Source organism: Colius striatus, chromosome 23 (assembly GCF_028858725.1).
Source record: "Colius striatus isolate bColStr4 chromosome 23, bColStr4.1.hap1, whole genome shotgun sequence".
Taxonomy (NCBI): Eukaryota; Metazoa; Chordata; class Aves; order Coliiformes; family Coliidae; genus Colius; species Colius striatus.
The window spans coordinates 1,458,434-1,480,129 of NC_084781.1; the positions used below are offsets into that span (position 1 = coordinate 1,458,434).

At 48.9% G+C, this 21,696-nt stretch overlaps 1 protein-coding gene across 5 annotated transcripts in view; it reads left to right on the top strand.

Annotated features, from left to right (window-relative positions):
- KCNJ5 (potassium inwardly rectifying channel subfamily J member 5) overlaps window positions 1-21,696 on the top strand; it is a 48,061-nt gene that overhangs the window by 11,431 nt on the left and 14,934 nt on the right. For 3 of the 5 annotated variants that reach the window (XM_062013976.1, XM_062013975.1, XM_062013979.1), the window contains one exon: window positions 17,048-17,225. The exons of 1 other annotated variant lie outside the window; for it this stretch is intronic. The gene's annotated coding sequence lies outside the window, so the exon portion shown is untranslated. The remainder of the gene's footprint in view (window positions 1-17,047; window positions 17,226-21,696) is intronic. One more of the 5 variants, XM_062013977.1, reaches the window with a different exon arrangement.

The following is a 21,696-nucleotide window of genomic DNA, read 5'->3' on the forward strand; positions in this document are numbered from 1 at the left end:
AGTGAATTTCAATTGCAGGTTTTTAGGAAGGAGTGTAATTAACAACTTTGTTCAGTCTGAAAGCCAGAAACGTTCTATATTTGGCATGAAAAAGAGAAGGCAGAGCAGGAGGAGGAAGGGAGTGAATGGCCTAGATTTTCACAAGTGACAAATGACTCCTAGGTGCTCTGTCTGGGACCCCTTGAAATGGCAGAGCTTGTGATGAAGCACAACTGCAAAATGACTTCTCTGTACTGTCTCTCATGTTGGACAGTCAAAATCACATAATCCCAGAAGCTCAAGGGGTGGAAGAGACCTCAAAAGATCATTCAGATCAACCTCCCCCCCTGCCAGAGCAGCACCACCTTGAGTAGGGCACACAGGGACTCATCCAGCTGGGTTGGAATGTCTCCTCCAGAGAAGGAGCCTCCACACACAGCCCATCTGGGCAGCCTGTTCCTGGAAATCTAAGCTGCTGTGTTTGTTAAACTGATAATGTTACTCATCTAGGGTAACCCTTCCAAAAGGACATCTATCACCAGGCAGTTAAATCCCATTCTCAGGTGTGACCTCAGGATGCCACCACCTCTCCTAACCCACCACCATCACCCTTTTCCTGACCTTGCTTCCTTGTTATCCTGGATGTTGGATGCTTTGAGAGCATCTCCCATCAAGAAACACTGTTCCAATGACAAGATAGCTCAGAATACCCCTTGCTTCTATTGGCTTTTTAGTTCTCAGTGCCCTGTTCTTCCACCATCTCTCCACACAAAGCAAGTCCTCCATGAAAAGCCTGTTTGCCTATCAGCAGTTTCTCTCTATAAATGTTGATAATCTGTGTTTTACCAAGGGAAAAACCAAAGAGATTGAATGTCTTTATCTTTTGGAATGATTCTTTCTAGAAGATGTCCTCAAAGATACATATTTGAGGAAGGGAAGTCAGTACTGCAGGCAGTTGTTTATTCATTAACCTCAGTGTAGCTAAGCTGGCAGCCTCCCAGTACTTATTTACTTTGTGTTCACCACGGGGAGGGATTTGAAATCCCTTGCAATTTGATTCTGGGTCCCAGGAGAGATGATTCTGGCTTTCCACTTCTGTTGGTATGAGTGAAATGCTGAGCATGTTCTAGGCAGCAGCTTAGCAAGGAGTAGGGCAGCAACAGGAGGCTGATTATTCAGGCTCATAGATGTGATTCATCCCCTCAACTTTCTCTGCTGTGAATGAGCAGCATCACAGCAAAGGGAGAGGAGCTATGAGGAGGAGGGGCTTTGCTCCTCTTAGCAGGGAGTGTGACTGACACCCTTTACACAAATCACTGTGGGTGCCAGCATGCAGACAGCCTTGAACCATGTGTAAATCTCTGGGACAGCAAGTGTGTGCAATGGAAGAACACTGCAACAGATGAAGCTGATTGCAGCCCTCATCCCTTCCAGCACCTTCATTGCTACTAATGAAATGTCCCTAATCACTTCAGCCTCCCTTATTCTTAGACAGCAGGGTAGTTGAAGCCCTTGGCCTCCTCTGCTCACTGTAATGACCAAATTTAAATGCATAGGCTATTGAAATTCAAGAACAAAGCATGTGGGAATCCAGAAAGGCAGAGCCTTGTGTCATTTAACTCCTTGAAGTCAAGCAGTTGAACAGCAACAGAGGCTCTGTGTTACCTGCCTTCACCTTCACAGAGCAGGGCAGGTAGAAACGTGGCTGCCCACTGATGACTTTTGTGTCTTTTAGTCACACTCACACTGTTGGGACTTTTCCAAACACCCTGAGAGTTGTTGACAAGAGTTTAGCACTGTCTTTAGGGTTTTATGCTGTAATGAAGGTTTCCTAAACTGGTGTGGACTAGAATGACCCCATGAGGTGGATCAGCAAGGGGGGGGTTGTGTAACTGTTCATGGAGGAAATTCTGCACCTTCTCACTTGGAGTAAAGCTCTTTACTTGGATTTGCTTGTAATTCAGCTGCTTGGCAGAGGAGGTGAGTGCCAGGGGAAGTCCCTCCTTGCCCTGAATATGTAAGGCATGGGTGGACTGCAACAAAGGCACTTCATTCCTTCCTGGCTGGGGTGGGCTGGGTGTTTAGCACAAGGCTGGAGAGCTGCTGGAGAGTGAGTGTGTGCCAGCACAGGGCTTGAGAGCTCACAGCACCTCTGAGCAGCCCTTGCCCCAGGCATAGCCTGGGAAATCACCCCCACAGAATACAGTCAGGGCTGGCAAGTCATGAGCCACTTCCCTTCTTCTAGTCACTGAATCCACCTTTTAACAAGTTAACCACTGAGGACACAGAGGAGAAGACTTGATGGGAAGGACTAGGGCTCTAAGATGTCTAAGAAAAAGCAACCTGTGGAGTTCAGCCTGGAGAAGAGGAGGCTGAGGGCAGACAGGAGCACTCTCTGTTGCAGTGAGGTGGGGATCAGTCTCTTCTCCCAAGTGATGATCCCCACTAATAAATGACAGGATAAGAGGAAACAGGCTCAATTTGCCCCAGGGGAGGTTGAGGCTGGAGCTGAGGCAGAATTGTTTCCCTGAGAGGGGTGTCAGCCCTGTGCCAGGCTGCCCAGGGAGCTGGGGGAGTGCCCAGCCCTGGAGGGATCCCAAAGCCATGGGGCTGAGTGCCATGGGTTAATGCTGGGCTTGGCAGGGTGAGGGCAGGGCTGGGACTCCAGCACCTTCAAGCTCTTTTCCAACCCAAATGATTCTGTGATGCTCACCTTGGCAGCTGTGTCCTTACCACCTTGCCCCTTTGGCACTGAAGCCAAGCAATCTGTGATGAAAGTGAGTGTGTGATGCTCCAGGTGGTTGCTGTGAATGATGACACTGGCATCTGACCCTGGGGTGTCTGAAGGCTCTCTTTCACTTGAAGCTAGGAAAATAGAAGCTGAGAACACTGTAGGTGGGAAAGCATTTGAAGTCATTGAATGACTGGTGTCACCAGTTAACTGCTGTGGAAGCTTTGTTCCTAGGTTTTCATTTAGCCTTGTCTAGTAGCATCAGGCTTCTGCATCAGACATTATAGATGATGGTCTTAAAAGTGGTTGACTAGCTACAACTCAGGGCCAGTGTTTGTTGATTTGGTATAGAAGAAGGAGCACAGATGTCTCAGGCACACACTGTGCTGTAAAGGCTTCTTTGAGCTGCAGTTGATCAAATGGTATGAAGCCTTAAAACAGGGTCTCTGCTGTTGTTTTCCAAACAAGCATCCTTCTGGAAGCTCTACAAAGGTATTTGTGGAAGCTTCAGTTGCTCTCAAGGGCATGAGATGTTTCTAAAATGCCAGTCTCAAGGTGTTGTCCCCACATCAACCTTTGAGAGCCCTCGAGGGTATCAGGTCAGCTCAGTTTGCTCTGAGCACAGATGTGTCTAGCCAAAGGCTTTTCATATGGAACATGTGATACCCTGCTTGCTTGAGCAAACCTGATGGCTTGATAAGGAATGGTGTGGCACACATCCCACAGCCAGGCATTCCTGCCTGGGGACTGTCTCCTGCCTCCCAGGGAGCAGGCTTGCCAGTGGAATAAGCAGACTGGGGGTATATCATGCTTACTTGCAGTTGCCTTTCTGGGGCTATGTTAAATATCCCCAGCAAAACTCAGTTTCTGGAGAAGAGAATATGAACTTTGGGTCAATGTGCTGTCTGTGCCTCAGTTTCCCCCCCCCCTTTGTACTTTGCAGATGAAGAGGGGCTCAGCTCTATATAGACACAACACCACATGAATCATTGCACAGCAGTGACCATCTCTTGTACTGCCATTCTTTAAGGTCCCCTTCACAGTCCAACAAGTTGATTTGCAGCTCCCCAAAAGCTCCTCCCAAATCTTACCATGCCTCTGAGGCTGGACCTTCTGGATGGTGGTTGTGTAACCTCTGAGGTTACTTCTTGGGTCAAGTTGAGCACTTCAGCCTTCTCTTTCTTCCCAGCTTTAGGAATTAATTCCATCTATTGTCTGTTTACCTGTCAGCCCTCAGCTGCACTTTCTACATCATTAGACTCAGGTTTTGTTGCTTTGATTGTTATTATTACTGGCTTGATTTTGGACAATGTCCTAGTTGCCTAGCAATGTCAGTAGGTGCTTCCAAAGGAAGTAGTAAAGCATAAGCTTTCTGCAAGGTAGAACATTGTGTTCTGCTTCACCATCCAGTCTTTTTTATCTGCAAGTCTCCATGGACTCTATCAGCATTAATAAATGAAATTCCCCTTCTCTTTTGGAATGCAGGGGAGGGAGAGAGAGATGTAGGAAGCACAGTCACCCTGTGTTTCACAGATGATAATCAAGGCAGAGAAAAGGCAAAGCAAGGTAGAAAAGCCTGGTTTGATATCCCTGACCCACTGAAGTCAGGCCTTGATCTCTCGTGGGAGTCATGGAGAAAAGCTCAGAGCATGTTGCTTGGGAAGAATTAGAGCTCTGCTTGAGTTCCCTTTGCAGCTGACCCATGGGATGGAGCCCACAGCATTAGGCAGAGTGTGGAGGTGAGCAAGTTGTGTGGAGGGGATTGTTGATTCAAGGGTAGGAGTGTGGTCCCAGAGGCAACACAGACCTAGGACACAGGGTATGAAGAAGCCAGCTCATCCTCTTTACCTGTAGTATGGTCTCTGTTCTATTCTTTCACTGAGAAAAGGATTGTCATTGATTGAGTTTAGTTCACTGTCCCCTGGAGCTTGACCTTGTGAGACTCAGGCAATGCCTCTGTAAGGGAGAGCTGGTTCTGGGGGCCAGGTTTGTACTCCTGAGCTGCTGCAAGCATGACTGTAGAGTGTCTGCCACATAGGCTGTGCCAAGAGCAACCACAGCCCCTGTGCCTCCTGCCCTCCCTCTGGTAAAGCCACCACTGACCTTTTACCAGCAGTAATAACCAAGCAGGCTGGTAACTATGTCCTTCATTCTAAAAGGCACCAGAGTGGGCTGACAGGCTCATGTTATATGTTACATCATGTTATGATCTCTAAAGGTCCCTTCCAACCTCTAGCATTGTGGGATTCTATACTTCTATGGCCAAACCCTGGGCCTGGCTGTTGAAGGTCAGGACATTAGAAACAGCACTGTAAAGAATGACCATTTAACAGATGAGTGACCCCATCAAAACCAGTCACTCAGGAGCACAGTAAGAGTAGGCTTGACAGCAGAGAGCCCTTTAGTGCTCTTGGTAAACAGAAAGCAGCCTGAAGTATCAGCTATTGGCCTGCTACTTTGGCACAGGCAATGGAAGTGGTCACTGGTGTGTCTTCATGTGTGGAAAGGCTTAACAGGCCTGCTGGAATAAGCATGGGGTGAGGACATAGCAGGCACAGCTCTGGCTGGACTGTTCCCAGTGAAGTATTTTGGACAAGTTGCTATGGTTGATGCTCAGCTTCCTTTAAGAGGCAGCTGGCTTTAGAGCCTCTCCCTTTGTGCTGGACTAGGAAGCAGGAGTTTGGCCAGCTCTGAATAAGACTGGCTCCTTATCTCTCTTGGTCTGATAATGCCATAACAGGCTCAATGCCTAGGTCAGGTAGCTGAAGACAATCCTCTGGCCTTCCTCTCACAATGTGTCTGTATCCTGAAGTCTCTTTGTGCTGGAGTTTCCCCTTGACAATGGAGTTTTGCCATGGCTAGCTCTGCAGAGCCACGAGGTGCTTTCTGAAGAGGAGCCTGATTTATGCCCAAGGCAGAAGCACATCTATCTCTTGCAGCAAGATTTGTTGGAGCTCTCCATCACCCACTTTGAACCTTTTTCTGAGCCTTTTCTGCAAGCAGTAGATGTGCCAAACCATGTTTGTCCTGCAGAGTGACTCAGAAATACCATGTAAAACTGTAAGCTCATCTATATACATATATATATGGGTAAAATACAATGGGCATGTATCCTGAGAAAGGTCAGGGGAGCAAAAAGCAGTTTCCCACCCCCCTCTACTGGCCTGTGCAGGGGCTGCCCAGGGAACTGGCTGAAGTGTGAGAAACTCCCACAAAGAAGTCAAAAAGGGCCAAGGGGGAAGGTGAAGCTTTGAGCAGGAGGCACTTCTGTTAGCATTGACACACCTGCCTGAGCACCCCAAAGCTCCATCTTCCTTTTTAAACTAGGGCCAGTGTTGTCAGTTCAAAAACCCACCCAAAGGTGACCTTTTTCTTAATATGCCAAAATCACTTGGCACAGCAAACAGGAGAAGCTTGAGCTTTCAGTCCAGCTGCAGTGCTTTGGCTGATTTTTAAGGGATGGGGTGGACACAGAGGGGAGTGTAAAGTTCTGAGTTGAAACAAGGGTGATAGTAGCACCACATTTCTGTTTGCTTTAGCAGTTTTCTCTCAGATTTAATACAGTTCAGATGAGCAGAACATCTGGTCTAGGTACGTGAGGGAGTTTTCTTGGCATTGGCTCAGAGTGCTGAACAAGCTGTGGATAAATCACCCAAAGCAACGATTGCAGCTTCTCTGGCAATTCCATTTCCATAACTTTATTGTATGACAAGGTGTATGCAAGCTGTCAACACAAATGAATCAATTCTCTGTGAGTGGGACAGGGTTCCAGAAGCACCATTAGTATGGAAGCACCAGAGCCCAAGGCAATTTGAGTGCTGAGATGACATAACCCAGCCAGCTAGGAAACATTGTGACATAGAAAAACCTGGGCAACTGCAAGAAGCCTCAGCAGGACAAAGACCATATCCACATGGCATCATATTTCCTGGGGAAACCTCCTTTTATGCTTTTTGACATGTCTACAACTCTGGTTTTAGGCTTCATTTACACTGGTACATCCTGAGATGTCTAGTCAATAATTCCTTTACACCAGAGAGCAGTGTGACTCCTAAAGTCATCCTGAGTTATTTCTGTGGCTGGATTGCCATGCTGAGGAGGTTTTATAATGGGCTGAGATCACACTGATCTCCATGAGCTCGGATATATCAACCAGTAGATGACTTCCACGACTAAGAGAAAGGGTAAATTTCATGCATTTGGGTGAAGTGTCTTTTCTTGCACCGTTTTAGCATTAGGCACACCTGAGATTTTGCATTTGGTGCATGGAGTAGCAAAAGAAGAAGCCCCAGGCAAATCCAACCAGAGAGGAAAAGCTTCACTGAATGACTGCAGGGTAAATCCAGCAGCTTGGCTGTGACTTTAGTGAGCTGTTGCTGCACAAATTACAGCCTGTAAAGCAAGCACTCCAGCGGTGGCATTCGTTTCAGCAGGCTCCTACAGAAGTTTGCCTTTGAAGATAGCAGAGGGCCCAGTTTGTGGCTCAGCAGTGCTGTCACAGGACTGCCTAAAAGGTCCTTATCACCTCATGCTGTGCCTTCACAGGGTTGTAAAGCAGGTGACAGCAAAACTCAGCTGTTCATTCCTCAGGAAGATGGGAAACACTTCAAGGGAGGTCTCTAAAATAAGGCTTTACCCAAAAGGCCTTCTGCAGTTTGTTTTCCAGCCTGTGTACAGCCCCTTGTAAAGGGAGGCTCTGGCTGGACTCAATAGCAGGTGTCTGCATCACTGGTTCTGCTGGGGAATTGGGAGCCCATGATCTGCAGCATCATCTGCTTTGAGCGTGTCACATCACATGCTGGGGGGGAAAGGAGCTGTTCCAGCAGGCAGCAGCCGTAGGCTGCAGTTGGAACAAGGTGTGTGGTTTTAGGGAGAGCCTTGCTGTAAGGGTTGTGGAGAGTCATTGTGTCTCTTCTCAGCCTCCTCTTCTCCAGACTGAATAACCTCAGGTCCCTCAGCCCCTCCCCAGCCCCTTGTGCTCCAGCCCCTTCCCCAGCTCAGTGCCCGGCTCTGGCCACGCTGCAGCCCCTCAGTGTCCCTGTGGCAGTGAGTGAGGGGCCCAGCACTGACACAGCCCTGGAGCTGCAGCCTCCCCAGGGCCCAGCACAGGGGACAATCCCTGCCCTGCTCCTGCTGCCACCCCACTGCTGATCCCAGCCAGGGTGCCCTTGGCCTTCTTGCCCCCCTGGGCACGCTGCTGGCTCCTGTTCAGCACCAGCCCCCCCAGGCCCTTTCCCTGCAGCAGTTTCCAGCCCCTCTGCCCCAGCCTGTGGCTGTGCCTGGGCTTGGGGAGGCCCAAGGGCAGGACCCAGCCCTTGGCCTTGTTCAACCTCATCTTATTGCCCTCAGCCCCATCCTGTGGCTGTGCCTGGGCTTAGGGAGGCCCAAGAGCAGGACACAGCCCTTGGCCTTGTCCAACCTCATACCACTGCCCTCAGCCCCATCCTGAGGCTGTGCCTGGGCTTAGGGAGGCCCAAGAGCAGGACCCAGCCCTTGGCCTTGTCAAACCTCATCCCATTGCACTCAGCCCCAGCCTGTGGCAGTGCCTGGGGTTGGTGTGGCCTAAGCACAGGACCCAGCTCTTGTCCTTGTCCAATCTCATCCCATTGCCCTCAGCCCCATCCTGTGGCAGTGCCTGGGGTTGGTGTGGCCTAAGCACAGGACCCAGCCCTTGGCCTTGTCAAACCTCATCCCATTGCCCTCAGCCCCAGCCTGTGGCAGTGCCTGGAGTTGGTGTGGCCTAAGTACAGGACCCAGCCCTTGGCCTTGTCAAACCTCATCCCATTGCACTCAGCCCCAGCCTGTGGCAGTGCCTGGAGTTGGTGTGGCCTAAGCACAGGCCACAGCACTCAGCCTTATTCAACCTCACCCCGTTGGCCTTGGCCTGTCAGCCTGTCCTGTCTGGTTTCTGTCAGTGTGCAGCGATAAGGAGCAGCAAGGGAACCTTCCCCACCTCCCTGTTGAGTGGGGAGTTTCAGGGGAGGCAGGGATGAAGGGACCCAAGTCACAGAGTTTTTAGCACATTTTGTCCTCGGTGCTTCAACCAGTCACCGCCTGCAGCGTTATATTTATGAACCTGTATCAGGGGATTGCTTGATAGGTCTTTAATTTCCTCTGGTTTTACTGTGAACAGGCCTCTCTAGGGACAGTAAGAACATTCTCAGTGTTATTGAATGTCATCTCTGTGCAAACTGAGCAGAGGAAAAAGATTCTGATAATAACTGTGAAATATGGGGGGGGGGGGGGGGGGAGTAGGCTCTCTGGCTGCTGCTTTGCTTTTTATTGTGGTTGTTTTTCCCCCCTCTGATCAGAATTTCAAGGTCAGCTGGCTCCATAGATACAAATATGCCAAGAACAAAATGTACAGATGCTCCAGGAGTCAGGGACACAGACATGCTGGCACTGTAAACAGCCCTGGATCCTATCCAGAGTTGGCAGGCAGCAAGAGCATCCAGGAGTGTTCCTAAGAAAAGCCTCTTTTATTACAGTGATATCAACATTTATCTTTTCTCTCCTTTGCATCATTAAACATGAGTTATTCAGGCTTTGGTGGAAAAGGCAAGATTCAACACAACCTCAGCATTTCATTTGGAGGATATGGAGGGGGGGGAAGGTTGTTTTTTCTTCGTGTACTTCAGAATCCTGGAGCAATCTCTGAGCCTCTGAATAAGTGGCTGGATTAAAACCCACAAGTGTTGGTCCTGTTGTTGATTCTGTTGATTTGCTATGTAAACATAGAAAAGTCTTTTACTGGAGCTGCTGTGAGTTCCCATCCACCCTCTTCCCTCCTAGATATGTTCCCTTTTGTCACTTATTTGCTTGAACTCAATATCAACCAGTCAGAGGCAAAAGCTGGAAATATCTTCATCTAGCAAGTTTTTGGCAGGCTTAAAATATTAATACATTTTATAGTGTACTTCTTTTTCATGACTGTCAGTTGCTGCTACCAAGGCAGGGAACTCCTTATAAATATTGAATGCTGCTGCTGCAAGGCCTGGGCCCAAAAAAACACCTAAAAATGGTTCTTTTAAGCTCCCCAATGACTGAAGAGCTGATGAAAATCTTCCTAATGTTAGCATATTATATGGAAATCCATGAGCTAGCCTAACTGTTAGTGGGATTTTCTAATAAACAGTTATGAAACTGAGTTTAAGCACTCCCTGCAGATCAGTTCCTGGACACAGACACTTTTGGGGAAGAATGGAGCAATTTAAAGGCTCCCTTCGAAGTTATTTGTAATAAGATGCATCTCAGAAACGGCCTTGAAAGTCTGTTGTTGCATGTAAAAGAGTAGAGTTGAATTGCAGAGGAGATCCAGCTTAAGAGCTGGAATTTTGGCCAAGCAAAAACTTCCCCTGGTAGAGCTGTGGCTGCCCTTGCAGGAGAGAAAAGTGTGGAGACAGAGGCTGCTGTCATCACGTGCTGCTCCATTAGGGCAGCAGGAATTCACGCCTGGGTTCTTCTGTGGACCTCCCTCCACTACCCTTCTCCCACCAAAGTGATCCCAGTCCAAGGAGTAGTTCAGTCTTTTACTAAAACTCAGATCTTTAGCTCTCTGGTTCAAATCTAACCCAGGTTAACCATGAGGGAAGCTTTGAATCCCTCATGGTGTCAGCCACATCTGAAGGGACGAGGTTCCAAGCTCCAGCACCACTGACACCAAGCCAAACAGAGAAACCAAGGGTTAGTTGCACAGGTATTTATTACCAGCTAACCTGTCTGTCATTCATTTAACCTCTCTAGTAGTCCCCTGTCTGCCCAGTCACCTGAACACACTGGAGGTGTCATGGAAGGGCAGCACTGAGGGAAAGCTGTCTGTACAGTACCCATTTGTGGCTAAATAGAGGCCTCTTGTCCCCTGGGCTGCATTTGCTGCCAGACACACACACACACAGGAGATTAAACAGTAATAAAAAGACTTCATTACAGTCAGTGGGGGTCACTTTCTACAGCCAGAGTGGAGCTGAAAAGAATCCTGAAGTGAACCCAGAGCAATAACATGTGAGATCTGCTATAAGAAATGCTGAGATGCTTTTAATTCCTAAGACTGGATTGCAAATAGCATGCAAATGTGCCAGTTAAATAAGACATGCTGATGTGAATTGCCTGAAATCTATCTTTGGGGTATTGTTGTTGCCCCCCATAGTCTGTGCTTTCTGCTAAGGTACCACAGAACATGCTGGAGGTGACTGTTCTATGTTGTGCTGATCTGTGATGTTCAGTGGATCATTGTTTCGAGGTGGGCAAAGATCCAGGAGTGCAAGTGTGCATACTGAGCTTTGGCTGGGTTCCTACTGGTGCCCAAAGGCCAAATTTAGTCTATTACACTCTCATGCAAAGACATTTGTGGAATCCCTTGGAATCAACTAAATACTCTGGTAGTAACAGCAGCTGAACGTGAGCCAGCAGTGGCCAAGAAGGGCAAGGGCATCCTGGCTTGTGTCAGAAATGACCAGCAGGAGCAGAGAAGTGATTGTCCCCCTGTACTAGGGCCTGGTGAGGGACATTGAGGTGCTGGATCATGTCCAGAGCCAGGCACTGGAGTTGGGGAAGGGGTTGGAGCACAAGCCTAATGGGGAGCAGCTGAGGGGAGACAGGAGCACTCTCTGCAACTCCCTGACAGGAGGTTGTAGCAAGATGGGGGTCAGTCTCTTCTCCTTAGTAATGAGTGATAGGACAAGAGGAAACAGCCTCAAGGTGCCCCAGGGGAGGTTGAGGCTGGAGCTGAGGCAGAACTGTGTCCCTGAGAGGGGTGTCAGCCCTGTGCCAGGCTGCCCAGGGAGGTGATTTGAGTCCCATCTCTGGAGGGATTCCAAAGCCATCACTCTGCAACTCCCTGACAGGAGGCTGTGGGGAGGTGGGGGTCAAGCTCTGCTCCCAAGTGACAGGGCAAGTGGAAATGGGCTCAAGTTGCCCCAGGGGAGGTTGAGGCTGGAGCTGAGGCAGAACTGTTTCCCTGAGAGGGGTGTCAGCCCTGTGCCAGGCTGCCCAGGGAGCTGGGGCAGTGCCCAGCCCTGAAGGGATCCCAAAGCCGTGGAGCTGAGGTGCTGAGGCCGTGGGTCAGTGCTGGGCTGGGCAGGGTGAGGGCAGGGCTGGGACTCCATAAGGTTAAAGCTCTTTTCCACCCCAAACCATTGTTTGACTCCTCAGAGTTGCTGGCTCTACCTCTTAGCATTGCTGGGAAAACACAAGCCAGAGGTGAGATCCTTTCCCAGTGAAAGGGCAGAGTTTGGGAAGCAGCCTGTACCCTTCTATTCCATCCTCTCTGCACCCATCCCTCTGCAAAGGGAAGGCAGGATGCTTTCAGGAGGGGAAGTTAACACACCAAGGAATCTCCTTGAAGGAGCCAAGGCATTTGCTTTGGTCAGGAACCTTTTTGAATCCTGACAGCCCAGCAAGAAAGTTGTTTCCATGCATTTGTGCTGTGGCTGCTGCATTTTGCTGGTGGCATTTCTGAGCCATCACCACCATTTCTATTCATTCACAGAGAGATGTCAGCAGTGGGAGCTCCTCAGTGGGAAGCTGAAGTCTCTGGCTGCCCTTCAGCTTTTTTGCACCTGCAAAACAAGAGCTTCATTAGTGTTAATCCCAGCAGCAGTTCACTGAGAACTGGCCTGTCACACCTGGGGCAATGCAGAAGGTAAAAGGCAGCAAATCGGTGCTGGGTGAGAGATGTCTCCTTCCCTGGGTTAGCTGTAGCTCCTTATTATCATATCAAAGGATCTGGCAAGCAGCCTCCTCCACACACTCTTGGCAGAGGCAGGGAGGGGGGGAGTTTGGGTTTACTGCACAAGCTTTTCCTTCCCCTTGTCTGCTTCTGTTCCTACTTCCCAAGTTTCACTTTGAGTCGAGGGTTTGGATGGTTTGAGTAAGCCCCCAGAACACAAAAGAAAGTCGAGACAGAGTGGGTGACTCACTGTGATTCTCAAAGCTTGCCTTGAAAGCTCAGCTTCCCTTCTACCAGGGATGAGTGGAGGTGGATGAGACAGAAGCTGTTTCCAACTCTGTTTTCTTCTGGTGGGGTGGAAGGTTAAATGGTTGACAAATGGAAAGAGACATTTCTCTTCCCAGAGATCAGATTGCACACCAAATTAAAACACTCCCTGAAGGCACTGTTGCTCCCTCTCCTCTCAAGACATGTAAAGCCATAAGACAGCCACCACTGACTTCAGAGCAAGCTACAGGTTCTGTCACTGGTGCTTGGATTGAAGACTGTCCCTTTGGGTAATAAACATCATGGGCCAGTCTGTGCTCATCAAGGGGCAGTGATAGCTCAGGGAAAGGGAGATTACTCTCCTTTTAGTCCATGGGAGCTCAAAAACTGGACTCTCCTGCTGCAGCCTGGAAGAGCCAGCAACACTCCAAACTGGTTTGTGAAGCCTTTTTACATACCTCATGTCCTCAGAGAGCTATTTAGTCATGCTGAAATAAGATTGGAGTCTGGCCTTGCACATCATCTTGTTCTGTGTTTGCAAATCCAGGAGCTAAATAGCCCTGTATTTCCTTGGCCCAGCAAAGCACAGCTGTTAGAGCTTGTGTGCACCCCCTGGCAGGACCAAGGTGTTGCACTGGGGTGCAGTTTGTATCTACATGCTCCTGGAATGAGCCCATTCACCCCATTCTCACAGAAGAGCCTCATGTAGATGCCTTCTGATTCTACCTGTCTCCCTGCATCAGTTAGGGAGGAAGCAGCATGGCTGTTTAGACTCAGACCATCCTAAATGGCATGGGCTGAGGTAAATCCCAGCCCAGCACTGAGGGAAAGAGGAAAGCAATCCCTCTATGTGTCTTTGCTTATGTACTAGCCCAAAAGTGTGTGTGTGTGTGTGTGTGTGTGTATGTATAGCTGTGCTGCCATTTGGTGTGAAATCTGCCCTTCTGCAGCAATACCTGGAGTTCTTTACCTTTGTGAAGCCACTGACAACTTCTCAGCTGCTTTAGCATGGGCACATTGATGTTGTTGGCTCACTGCAGTGTAGTTTCCAGCTGAAAGACTCTTTTCAGGTCTGGCTTGTCTTTAATCAGTACAAATTGGAAGATGCCTGTTGAAATAAGAGTCTCCTCTGGAGGTTTCCAAACCTGCTTGGACACATTCCTGTGCCCCCTGATTGAGGGGAACCTGCTTTAGCAGGAGATTGGGCTGGATGAGCTCTGCAGGACCTTTCCCACCCCCATTAATCTGGGATGCTGTGAGATGACACATGGAAAAGTGCACTTTAAAGGGTAGGAGCAAGGATGCAAAAGTCTGCCAAGATGCATGCACCCATAGAAAAGGTGTTTCCTTTCTGGCAAGCAAAGAAATGGCTCCTAAAAGGCCTTTAGGGAGGAACCTACTTCAGTCACCAGGTCGGTGGGATGCTGTGAAATGCCTCCACGTGCCCTGTGTTGGTGGGACTTTGAGGGAATGGGTGACTGGACATGGTGCCAGCAGATGGCACTCCCTGTTTGTGGAGTTCCCCTCTGGTCAGGAGAGAGGAGCCTGCTCAGAACCTGGCAACTGGCTGTATCCAGGTGGAGGAAACACACAGCCTTTCCTTGCATTTCTAGCTTAAAGTGGGCAGCAGAAGTGCCTGTGCTCTGAGCCCACTGCTGTGGGCTCTGTTCATTTAGAGGCTGCTGGCTGAGTTCAAGCTGCTCTGCATTGGAGGTGGGAAGGAAAAGGCTTCTCCTAACCCTGGCCATGTCACAGCAGCTTGCAGAGACTCAGTTCCTCTGTGCTAATGTCTGGGCAGCCTTTCCTAGCACAACAATTGACTCTAAATCTTATTAAAGGAGATGAAATGAAAGGAGCAGAAGAGAGTCCTTTATCAGGGTGACACTGTCCTTAATGCTGGTGAAGCAGCATCCAGGGACTTAACCTTGTGTGACCTGATCTAGGTGGGAGCTGCTTCTGCAGGGGGGTGGGACTGGATGAGCTCTAAAGGTTCCTTCCAACCTCCACCATTCTATGAACCTTCTCTGAAAAGCTACATTGGAGTTTTAGGGTGGACTGGCTCTCATGCTGTATGAATTACTGTTTAGTACTTTTACCCTCAGTTTGAATGCATGTTAAGAAGCCCAAACTGTTAATACACTCCCCAAATAGCACTTTTATGGTGCTTCATGTGTCACAGACATACTCCAAAGACTTAAAATACACGTTGCTGGAAGGAGCATTCCAAGCAGGCACAAGATCTAATGTCATTCAGTAGGGTTTAATCAACAGCTTCAATGTCAATAGTTTCCCTGTCCTCTGTCATAGGACAAGGGGCAACAAGCTGGAACAGAAGAGGTTCCAAAGAGACACAAGGGGAAACTTGTTCCCTGCTGAGGTGAGGGAGCACTGGCAGGGGCTGCCCAGATGGGCTGTGGAGGCTCCTTCTCTGGAGACATTCCAACCCAGCTGGATGAGTCCCTGTGTGCCCTGCTCTAGGTGCTGCTGCTCTGGTTGCACTGGCTGAGCTTTCCATGTCCCTTCCAACCCTTAACACTGTTGCTTCTGTGCTCTTTGCAGCCTGGATGCTGTAGCCCTGCTCTAATGCATGTGGAACAGGAGCCAAACTCCTTGCCCACACTGTGGTGAAGTGGGAAAACATCAACTAAGGACAAGTGGGGGAGCAAAATTACATCTGCAAACTCATTTTTAATGGCTTCAGTCCTTGATCTGGCTCCAGATTCTGGCAAGATCCAACCTCCACTTACAGATCAGAAGCCAGGAGCAGCAGTAACAAGTGCTGTGTGGCTAGAGATGTGCTTTCCTAACCCTGTGCTGTTTATTCCCCTTTCTTTGGCCTGTCTGTCTTTGAGTTTTCCATACCAAGGTGTTATGTTTCCCAGATCTCAAATGCTCTGGCATTAGATTTTTCTGAGCTATAGGATGTTTTAACTAGTTCCATTGGGGTTGTTTTATCCCCTCCCCCTGTTCCAAAACAGTAAGTTGCAAAATGCCCACATAGTCCAGTTAAAATATCATCCCAATGCTGAGATTTTCATTAGCCACAGTGTGATTAACAAGGAAATCATCACACTGAAAGCCATTCCAAGCTGAAGATGAGGAGAAAAACAGCATTAGCACTCCAGTAAGATTGACACATTCACTGTACAGTGCTTTGATTTTGACCAGTTCTCTTTTTACTGACCAGAAGATCTTGTGGGAGAATGTTTCTGATGGGCTGTGTAATGCATGTGGTCCTGGAAAAGGGAATTAGAGAGGATGGAGAGGGAACAGGGCAATAAAGCCTGAAGCTAACCTATAGTCACCAGGCAGATGTGCTTATACATGCAGCTGGCCTGACATTTGCTTTTCAGAAGAGGAAATATTTCCCTAAGCTGGGGAGCCAGTGTGGCATTATCAATGGTGAAAAAAAGCCCACAAAGAAGGACAAAGAAAACACACAGCAAGCCACTGAAGGGCTTTGAGAGCATTCCCTGGGACTACCTGGATGCCAGGCAAGCAGCACAACTCAGCAAACACCATTGGGGCTGACAGGCAAGGGAAGAGTGCCAGAGGAATCATTCCCTTCCCTCTTTCCTCTCCCTGCTTTGCCCAAATTCCTTGGTCCAGCTTAGAAGAGAGTTTCCACAGCACCAACAACATGCACACATGTGCTGTCTGGCAGCTTTTGCATCCTCCTTGTCTTCAAGACCCACCTGGACACGTTGCTGTGTGACCTGATGGAGGTGGGAGCTGCTTCTGCAGGGGGGTTGTGCTGGATGAGCTCTAAAGGTCCCTCCCAACCCTCCCCATGCTGTGACCCTGATTCTTTTGGGTTGGTTTCTTTTTTAGGAGATGCTTTTTCAAACAAGAGAAAACAAACCCAGGGGAAGGGCTGAACCCAGCAGCAGGGACTGGGAAGGGAGAAGGAAAACGCAGGGTGCTGGGGTAAAGTGGTGGGGGAGGGCAAAGCCTGTGCGGGGAAAGGGAACCACAGCCCGTTGTGTTTTCTCGAGGCGGTGAATCCGCCTCTCTTCCCCTTCTCTTCCCCCTCCCCAACCAGCCCTTTCTGTGCAAAGCAGCTCCTTAAACCCCTCCCCTCTTTGCTTTGCACTCCCGCCACCTTTCCCTTGGCTGCTCATTCAGAGCAGATGATGCTCCCCATCGGGCGCAGCTCCCTCCTCTCCCTCCCCTCTGCCCCAGCCCTTTAAAAAGGCTTTTGTAAGCACGGCGAATTCCTTTGTATGAGAGAGAGGAGGGAAGGGCAGGCGTTTGCCAGGTGAAACAGGCTGCAGCAGCGGAGGGGGTGAGGGTTCAGAGCTCCCCTTGTCAGCCCTGACGGAGCACGGGGAGATCAGGGATACCCAGGGACAGGGGGGTATCTGCCTTGAAAGCTTCAGTGGCACATCAATGCTTTCTACTAGCAGGCAGAGGGAAGAAAGAAGGAGCCTGTGCAAGGATCAGAAGCTGACCCCAGCTCTCTGGTGATGGCATGGATCGGACACTTCTCCAGCAGCTGTTTTACCCACCTCCTGGTCCTGCCCCCATCCAGCATCCCCCAAGTGCCAAGGCACAAGACTGATGCAGAGCTGCTCTTAGCAAGTAAGTTGCCTGAATTTTGTCTGATTTCTTTCCAGTCTGCTTCTTTTCATAGGGGTTGGAAGGGTAGTAGTCCAACCCTAACCCTCTTCTCGGGTTGCAAAGGAGCAAAGAGCCCACAAAGCAGGAGGACAAGTAGCTGAGCTATTAGGTCAAGCTCAACACCAGGTTTCCATGGCCAAAGCTGGCAGGTTGTGAGCTTAGGGATGGGTGAGTCTTAACTCACCAGCTGCTAGGGAACTCCTGGGGAAGATCAGATGTTCATCTCAGGCAAAAGCACTGTCAGATCTACTCAAGGTGTTATGCAGGGAAAGACATTGAAATGATAAACTGCTCAGACACCAGATGAGTGAAGATCACTGGAACACAATGGGTGGGATGGACACAGTAGCCCTGAAACCCTCAGAGTGACTCCATCACCCTCACCCAGAGTCAAAGATGAAATCCTTCTATAATCAGGATACTTAGGAGTCAGTTCAGGGTTTAAAGAGCCTGTGCAGCACAGTCTCCAGCAACAAAGTGGCATGTTCAGCCCTTGGAGGGGACAGGCATTGGGAATCTCTCAGGGTCTTGGTGGCTCTGGGAAGTAAAAGCATAACTGGGGGGGTTTATTTTACCAGTGTCCTGGTGCCCAGAGTTCTCCCTTTTGTATTAACCCCTGAGAGTAACGTGCTAACTTTTACAGATCGTGTCTCTCATTTGGTTTCCACCTGAGAGTTTCAGGAACTGACTGAGAATTGCCAGTAGCTGTCCCTGTCCCCCCAAAATCTGACTTTTGGGGCTTTCTGTGATCAATAAGATCCTTCCTCCTGCTCCTTTTAAGTAGACAGCTCCCTTGGATTAATAGCAGATGAGCTCAGAGGGAAACAAAACTGCCTTCTCTCACTAGTTGTCTTACCAATCCAAGCAACCACAATCTTCTATAGTGTGCCTGGCACTGTTTGTGTTGGGGGAGTTCTTTGACTTCTGGGCTTCACTTCTTTCCCCCACTGTCCCTGTTCAGTTGGAGATAAAGGATCAGGATCATTCCTGCTTCCCATGAGAGAATATTCTCCATCTCTGGAAGTTTCCAGACTCATTATTTACAGGCTCTGAATAAAAGGCACACAAAGAGTTTTGGGGCTGTTGTGTTCTGAGACAACTCTCTGGACTCTTGCTCTATAAGAGTCACCCACTTTCCTATTCAATTTGAGGTCAGGAGAGACACTCCAAACATTTGGGGTGAGAATTGGCACTTTGGTATTAGCTTGGTCAGTTTGTCTCTGCCTGCACAGTGGGTTCAGTGGCCCTGTTGAATAAGGCACAAAGAGCCTGCATTTGGTCTGCTCATCTTGGAGCTGTTTGGATGCAAGTTCCTGGAGAAGTGTGAAGTGCCATTAACATCTTTGGCTTCTGTTTTTCAAGCCAGCTCTGCTTCACACAGTGATCCTCAGCTTCTTGAGTGGTGAAACACCTAAAACAGGAAAATCAGTGCTCTTTGCTTTTAGATTTGCTTTTAGAATGGAGATGTTGCTTCCTCCACATTCAGTGGGTTCTGTGTGTAAACAGTAACAGGAGAAACAGGAATGTCCTGGCCTAAAAGTGTCCCTTTTTGCCTTTGTTCAGCTGTGCTGCTTGAAAGGAGAACGGTCATCTTCCCAATGACGCCAGAAGGTCCCCCTAAAAATAGACTCTGGGGTAAAAAGGACAGAGACAGAGAGGCTACAGAGTGCCTCAGGCAGACTCACAGCCTTGGAGGTGGAAGGACCAAATTGGTTTCTTTTCCAGCTCGATTTGTTGGTAAGGGAAATGTCCTTTGACTTATGGGATGACTTCAGAGCACGATGTTGTGGTGACATCCTTTGCACAGGCACAGGGCTGATGTTCTCCCACCCACCCTGTGCATCTGAGCTGTGGTGTATCAGTAACACCCCCCATGCCATGGAAAACTCTGCTTTCCACTATTCTCTAACACATTGTTCCAGCCTGTACCCTGGGGGTCTTCTGTGATGTCTTCTAAAGCACCTTCTGCTGTTCATCAGACACCAAACCCACCCCAGCCAACGATTCCCAGCATTGTTTAGTTCCTTTTCTGCATTGGTCTGAAGGCAATGTATTCAATGCACCTGCAAACTTGTGCCATGTGTAGTGCTTTTATGCTTTAAGCCATAGTTGGGGGAGGGAGAAAGATCTGTTTGAAACCCATAGCTACTTGAGAGGATAGAACCATTCTTCCTTGGCATTAGAAGGAGTCCTGCTAGGTTATTCATGCTCCTAGACCAGGGGGTGTAGGCTCTTCAGGGTAATCTTTAGACATGCCTGCAGCAGCCAGGGACTGTATTCACTGCTGCTGGGTTGGTGGAAGGGAAGAAGAGTGGCACAGTGATCACAGACACTCATTTAGGGGTTTGGAAGCTCCAGGTTTCATTCTCTGCCTTGACACACAGTGTGAGTGTGGAAGAAGCAAGTGTCTTTGTGACTCACTTCCCCATCTTGATGTACAAGGAACAGGGCACTTTCTTGTCCCACAGATATGGATAACTAACATTGGAGAGCCTGTGGTACTGGTGTTTTGAACACTGTGAAACATTTGGTTGCTCTGGGAATGGAAGGGGGGGGACATATTGCTGCCTCACAACTGACAGTGAAAGGGTTTGGGGATGGTAGAGCTGGGCTTATCCAGCATTGCTACATTGGAAGGTAATTAGCAGATAAAAGTAAAGTGCAAATGTCTATGAGCTCTGTCTGTCTTTGTGACATATTAACTCCCTACCCAGAGAGGTTTCCTTACAGGGTATTTGCTTTTGAGAGGCAGAACACCTTCTGTTGCAGTCATTTCTGAGCTTAATGAACCCTAAGCAGACAAGGAGCCATCACCACCCAGGTTTTAACAAGCACAGAGTCATCCTGCTTCTTCACCAACTGCCTAGTTCATCACTAATCACCATTTCTTTGATGGGGGGGGAAGGGGGTGAGTGTTTCACTGTGCCCCAGAAGAACTCCTTTGTGTAATCAGGCAGATAGGAAAGCAGCACTGGCACTCCATGGAAGCAAGAGGCACGTTCCTGCTTCAGTGCTGAGTGAGATTACACTTGGAAAAGCAATGATGTGAAAGAGGCAGCTTTGGAACCATGTGCTTATATTTGTGCCTCCCTTCTTGTGCAGCTTCCTTCAACGTTTTGCCCTGGGTTTTTAAGCTGCATAACTCTGGATCCCCCTCCCCCTTCCCAAAGATGTGGCCACCACCATCTCAGAAGTCAGCAAACTGAAAGATGACATGGCTTGCACCAAATCCCCCTGCATTGTTCTCACATGCCCTCCAAAGGCAGTCTGGTGTTGGCATTGTTAGCTGTTCAGTCTCTGTCACACACAGGGAGTAAATGAATAGTGGGGAAGATGCCCCTTCTCAGGGGAATCAAAGCCTCAGCTGGCTGGCTGTGCCTAACAGTCATTTACAGACAGATTGTCAAGGGCCATCTTTCCCCTCACACTCAATCATTGCTTCCCTCTGAGTGCTACTGCTTTAACTTGCTCTATTCCTCTACCTTTAGTGTCTGGCAGCTCAGAATCTCATTCCCCCTTCCTGCAGTGTAACCCAAAGGACACAACATGCCCCAGAGGAACCTGGGGACAGGAACCTGGGCTCTGCTGGATGTGATGTGGCCAAGAGGCAGCCAAAAGCCCCAGCTGAGGTTTTTCAGTAGTCATTTGCTTACTGTTTACAGCTGTGTTAATTGCTTGTTGAGCAATCTCTTTGTCTGGAAAAAGAGATGCCAGAAAGAAGTAGAATCCTGATTTGGGGGAGCTGAGGGTGGTTTAGTGAAGAACTGTTAGCCATTCATCCTCATGATGCAAGGAAATTGTGGGCACCAGGTTGAAAAGCAACAAAAAGTCCCCTTTTTTACACAACTTTGATGGCCAGCTTGTGTCTTCAGGCTCCTTCTGCCTGTTTAGAGCTCTCCAGAAGCAAATCCTACCCCCACTGAAACTTGCACTTGCTTAAGCAAGGCCAGTGATGATTTAAATTGCAAAAGTCACTGTGGTCAGGGAAAAAAAAAGGAGTTTCCTGGGGACTTGACTTGATTTACCTTCTGTGATGTCCTCAGCAAAAAGGCTTTAGAGCTATCAGGAGGAGTACATCAGCTCTGTCAGGCAGGGTTTATAGACAGCTCTGCAAGACAATGCCTCCTGAAGATACTTAGCTAACCCCAGCTTGACTCTTCTTCAGCAAACCTAAGAGCCGTTAAATGTCACTGCCTGCCCCAGGTCTGTCATCTGGGCAAAGAGCTGAGCAACAGCCAGCCTGATAAAAAGCCTCTTTGCAAGGTTGATAATACACTGACTCACAAAGGAAAGCAGCCTTGTACAAAAGTGACATTTTTATTATCCTGGCCTCCTTTAACCAAAGATGGTAAATGCCAATGAAACAGGACAGTGCATGTGACTAGAAGAGGCAGTTTCATCTCCCAGATCTCCTTGCTGGAGGGAGCTGTGA